This window comes from Oxyura jamaicensis, chromosome 3 (genome assembly GCF_011077185.1).
Source record: "Oxyura jamaicensis isolate SHBP4307 breed ruddy duck chromosome 3, BPBGC_Ojam_1.0, whole genome shotgun sequence".
NCBI classification, from domain to species: Eukaryota; Metazoa; Chordata; class Aves; order Anseriformes; family Anatidae; genus Oxyura; species Oxyura jamaicensis.
Genome location: NC_048895.1, coordinates 20,789,165 through 20,794,928, shown reverse-complemented (window position 1 = coordinate 20,794,928; position 5,764 = coordinate 20,789,165). Strand labels below are relative to the sequence as shown.

Sequence of the window (5,764 nt, the reverse complement as noted above, 5' to 3'; positions counted from 1 at the left end):
TCTTTCTTTCTTTCTTTCTTTCTTTCTTTCTTTCTTTCTTTCTTTCTTTCTTTCTTTCTTTCTTTCAAACTGTGTACTTCAGTCTTTACAGTCAAAAATTTGAATGTTGTTTTATAAAGCACTTAACTCCCTGTTACAGTTTTCAATGCAAATGTTGATCTCAGTGCAGAGAAAAACTCCATGAAAGAAATACACTGGGTACTTCTCTTTCAGATGAGTCCTTTAAACAACAACAAAAACAGAACAAAATAAAACAAAACAAAACTACAGCAGCTTAAGAAAGTGATTCCAGAACAAAAGATCTGAAGTTCCAGCTGAGCTAGAAATGAACTATTTTAGCAAGATATTAAACAAACCTCAATAAGCTGGACTTGAAATAGAGTAGTCAAAGAGCTACATGTTTAAATTTCTTAATTAATAGCTGTTAGAGAATACAGGGAAGATGTAAACATCCTCTTCCTCCTATGTAGTCCTCATTCCAGCAACGCTTGCCCACTCTCCCCATGAGCTAAACCATAATGTCTCAGTGAATGCCCATCTGCAATACAAAGCGCTTAACTGAAGTTTGTCCGTAACGCCAGGTGTCTGTCTCTCTTTCGGAGCATGACTGCCCATAGTAGGGATGTCTGACAATGACCTTTATTCATTTTTTTTTAATGTACCAACAAGTGTATAAAGTATGCCTTTACTCAAGGATCAGAGAATAGTTCTAAATAACAGTTTAACACATGGGTAATGCTAAGTGAGCAGGCTACTCTTCTGTAAATAATAGTAGAAATTAGCACTTCTAGATGTCTCAATCCGTATAAAAGATGCAGAAATGTACATCTGGCACTTCTGTCGTGCTGCCATCTGGTCTTCCTTTTGTAGACAGCTGTCAATTTGATGTATGTAATGGAATTTTACTCCTGAGTTTCATCGCAAAGCAAGTGAAAAAAAAACAAACGTTATGTACACAAAATAACTTTTGTGTACAAAAAATAAGCATGTGAACAAATAGAGTAGGTAAAATTTATTGGAATTTTATTCCCTGAGATTAATAGCATCTTCATATGTTACAAAAAGTGTAACCTCCATCTGAATCCTTTATACACAGAGAAACAAACAAAAAAACCTGTACGCGTCCACATAAAAAATAATAGAATTCATGAAATGCAGAAGGGTTGTCCTTGATGAACACTCTGATTTTTGACAAAGACTCATTCCTTTGAACATTGGTAAACTTTTGGGAAAATCTTCAAGGCGTTTTTTGTTGTTACTTCACAGACTCTTCCCACTGATACCCCATTCTCTGCAGCAGTGTACTGGCAGACAATCCTGATCTTCTCTGGTTCATTTCTTTCCCTTTTGATTTTGATTTTGATCAACAAAGCTCTTCTGTGAGAGAGATCAAATGGCATCAACACGTCTTATCAAAGGACCGTGGGACAGCAGTGATTAGAAAAGCCATGATAACATTTGTTAAGAAAAAAATGCCAAGTGTCAGACCACTTGGTAGGACGTTGAATCAATTGGCTCGTGAAAGCACCATGTAAAGCAATAAGAATGAAATGTCGTCTTCCCTTCTAGGAGGTCTCTGATAGCTTGAGAGTTAGAGCAATTTAATTTGCTATATTTGTGGAAAAAAACACCATAACAGGACCTAAATTTTCCAGCTCACTTCCACTGCCTGCTTCATTGCAACTTACCTGCCTGGTCCATGTGCACACGTCCTTCATATATTGGATGGAACGGACATGTGGGTTTGGATCTATTCAGAGCCTAGTACAGAAGTGTGCTTGCATTTTAAAGACAGGTTGCCCACCCAAGCTTGAGAAACATTGCTACTTTTACCGTTGAGGAAACCCAAACGCTTAGTAACAGCTTGAAGTTCCCAATTTCTCTCTGAAAAAGTTATCAGCAGGAAGAAAGGTCCAAACCTATTTGATAGGTAAGATGCTGGCTGACCTCCGCTTAACTAAAAATCAGCGGGAATATTTTTTTGTTTAGACTGAATAACAATGAAAGATGCCTGCCCAAGCCCCTGGCTGTGATAGCACATTATGGAAAAATACATTAACATTCCAGCAGGAATGTTATGTATAACCTCAACAGGAACTCGGCCAGACAGACACCAAAAGGGACTTTTTTTCTGCTCCTTTGTTAGGAAAGCACTGCAAACATTCTCCAAAGACCCCTTCAGACAGTTCTCTTTTGCAGCACACCTAGCACGGTTTAAACTATTTCAGATTAGCTGCAAACCCGGCACCCCTCAGAGAGAATTCCCTCCCTTTTGGTACTGGGGGAGATAAGTCTAGTGCCCCTATCAGCCCTGCCACCACTGCCGCAGCCACCGGTCAGCGGGCAGCTCCTCCGGCAGGACCGTTCCAGAGCATCTAGTGCATTTTGTGAGTTACAACATCCCCTTCAGCCAGATGCGATCCCCTCCACGCGGTACCAGGAGGGTGCTCAGCACCTCCAGCAGTCACTCAGCACCCAGCAGTGTTCCCCAGGGTGTCGATGAACGCATGCATCGCTGTGTTTTAGTGGAGCAGTTGTCATATAAGAGCAGCAGCCCAAAAGCTGACATGTTGACTTACATATTACTTCTTTCTATTTTCAGCTCCTAGTGGCTCTTCTTTTATTAAATAATATGACCAGGCCAGTAAAAAAAAATAAAAAAATAAAAAAATCTTGCATGGCACTAAGGCTCTTAAAGTGCATAAACTTTAGAACCTAGGAAAATCATTTTAAAGGAGCATTAATGCATTAATGTAGGGATTAATCTACATGTTTTTGACTACACTTCTTTGTTTGGACCAAGGCAAGGGGAATTGGTCTCCAAGCGAATGTTCTCCAGTGGAATCTGTTTAATTAACTTCTCTCTCTGGTGCAGCCAGGATAATAAAACAAGGCAGAACAGCATGTGACAAGGTCGCTCTCACTACAGCAGTCAATACAGCAACATGCAAAATAAGAACCCGCTTTGCTAGAGTGGTATCCAGACTGTTTAAGCCTCTGGGGATAATCCTATATTTCTGATGAACTACAAATACAGGCTGAACAGAGTATTTATGTCCCTTAAGACCTCAGACAGTACAAATGTCTTTTATAAACCTTAGGAGGGGAATGAAGATGAAATAACAGGCCCTGAGAATAACTGTTTTGGTTGCCTATTTCTCTCCACAGGCTGTACAACAAACTGGGGCTCCCATGTTAGCTTGGTTCTTCCCAAGGTAAATGTCTGGGTGCTGGAAGCAGCGATGTTTCGGTGGGTGAAGTGGCCAAGGTGAAGCTCCCACTGCTCCCTGACAAGGGGCTGGGTTGGGAGAGGCTGCATTTTTGAGGGACCAAAGTTATTTACCTGTTTGGGAATCTTTCTTTCATTTATAAATACCAAACCATTTCACTGTGAATTTGGTACTGATCTTCCACCACTTAAGAAGTGTTGAAATGTTTGTTTCTGCCTGGCAAAAGTTCAGCCTCTTATTTCAAAACATTTAAAAACAGCTTGTGGGAGGCTCAGCTCCACGCTGCTACAGGGGGTGTCTGTCCCATGTTTTTTCCACCACCCAGAAACATCCCAGCATCTCATTTCCACTCTAAAGGAAAACAAGTCTGGGGGAGCACTGACAGTTTCCATGGCACGGAAATCACCCCTGGTCACCCACAGCCAGTCCCCTCCCCAGCAGCATTGCTTTTCCTCCTGCATTGGTTCAGATAGCTGGAAGAGAAGGCGAAAGGCCAAGCCTCATGCAATCCAATTATAGCCCTGCTGAAACAGCTTCCAGGAACTCTGCAAGGACTAACCTGATCATGCCTTGTAATGGCCGGAGGAAAAGAAAGATATCAGCCAGCTGGAACCCGTTGCAGGGTGACAGACACCCTCCCGGCTTGGCTACGGAGCGGTACGTACTGAACACCCGCGGCACACGTGGGTCGAGCAACCCAAACACTGCCTATCGGGTTTCCTCGTAGCAGGACAAGATTCCAAGATCCCAGTCAGTAGTACAGCCGTCAAAAAAATGCAAAACTTGAATTTGGTAACCCTGTCTTCCCTATGGTGAAACGGCTGCCAAGTCTGCCGAAAGCGCTCCGGAGATTGCCTCTATCCTCCGCTGCACCAAGTACCACGGAATTAACCTCTCATCAGTCACCAGGGGACTGGGGATGGACACATTTTTCAATTAGCACCTGCCTGGCCCATGCTGGGACTCGCAAATACAGGAAAAATCTTTGCCATAATTGTTCAGCTTTCTCTTTTTCGGGTCCACAGCCCCTTTCTTCTGTCCTGCTGTCTTCTGCAGTGCTTATATTATAAAATATGCATAAATCTAATTGTTTTTAAATGAGTGGAAAGGATGAATACTTTTTCCCCATTAGGTAAGTCAAATTTGGAACACACAGATCTGCTTAAAGTAGTCCACAAGGAGTTTAAAAAAATAATAATCATGAAATCAAGCTTTTTAACCCAATTCAAAAGAAAACACAGTGGATAATGCTGAGGCAGTAGCTATTTTGCTTCGCTACCTCCTGCCATTCCCCCCAAAGTGACAGTGCTTTCCCTGGTCTCTGTCTCTCTAACGTTCCACATGGAGGGGAGGTTCACACACTGTGATTATGTTTGGTACCAGATCAACACTAAGTAGCCCCCCTGTGCTTTCCAGCCAAGGACAGGTCACTCAGGAAGACAGCCACATGAGTGAGGATAAGGCTTTGCACTCTCCTGCTGCATGCAGACATTGTAGCTGTGGGAAAGCAAGATGCACCTTTTTTTCTCATTCTAGTTTTCCTTCTAGTCCCATCAGCTTTGGTGGTGGTGCACATCCACTGAACACAAACCAAGGTGTTGGCACGGACCTGTTACCACTGAGGGCACTGTTTGGTCTGCGTCCTGGTATTAATGGAAGCACAAGGCAAAGGACATCACCTGGCTGTCAAGTATAGGCTGACTCTACAGGGCAGGCACTTTGAGGGAAGGGTACTATCTTGCAACAATTTCGTAAACCAAACAGAGGAAGGTCTCCCTTTCTACAGATCCAGATCCCCATTTTAATGCTGTCAGCAGCATAAGACACGTCAGAGGTAAGCTACCTTTACCTTACACGTGTAAAGCTGGTTTCAAGTTCCTGTTTACATCAACTCACTCCTGATGCTGTTCTGATTAGGCAGTTACAGCTGGATCGCTTTTTTGCCAGTCTCACCCTTGTATCTGCTACGCCAGGTACAAAGGGTATACATGTAATTGCTGGCAGTCAGCTATCTGAGGACAACTGTGTCCTGAAACACCCTCTCCTAGTCACTCAGGCTGGCTTTATGGCCAGATTACATGGCCAGCGCACAGTGAAACAGTGCTCCAGAAAATCTCATCTCTGTTTTCCTCCAAATATTTATTTCCTACCGATCACTGCTGCCCACATTATTTCCTGTTTGCATCCATCTGAAGTTTAACAGAATCTTTTGCAAGTGTTGGACTATATTTAATTTGCTTTTATTCTCTCAGTGCTGTGGGTACCTACATACGTACAGCTGTGACCCTTCCCCATGTGTATAGACTGAACGCATGCTTATTTACAGTAATTCAGTTTGTGTATATAAAAAGGGAAATTAGGTGCTCCTGAGGTCCATATTTATGTCATGAAACTAAAATTAATTTTTGTTAACAATGTTTTTTTCTAAATACTGAGGCATTGGGCAGAGAAGAAATGCTATCTATAATGGAACAAGGGCTTTAAAACGGGCTCAGATCTTTCTTACAGCAATCTGACTCTGGTGGTTTCTCAGG

General features: G+C 42.5%; 1 long non-coding RNA gene across 2 annotated transcripts; it reads right to left on the bottom strand.

The window, feature by feature from the left end:
• Positions 1-1,001: 1,001 nt before the first annotated feature.
• LOC118165370 lies at positions 1,002-4,116 on the bottom strand. 2 transcript variants are annotated; one of them, XR_004750017.1, is made up of 2 exons: positions 2,580-4,116; positions 1,002-1,377 (listed from the first exon to the last, which is right to left on the bottom strand). It is a non-coding gene; the product is annotated as an uncharacterized LOC118165370 (long non-coding RNA). The 2 variants fall into 2 exon arrangements; XR_004750018.1 differs by having other exon boundaries at positions 3,790-4,116.
• Positions 4,117-5,764: the final 1,648 nt, after the last annotated feature.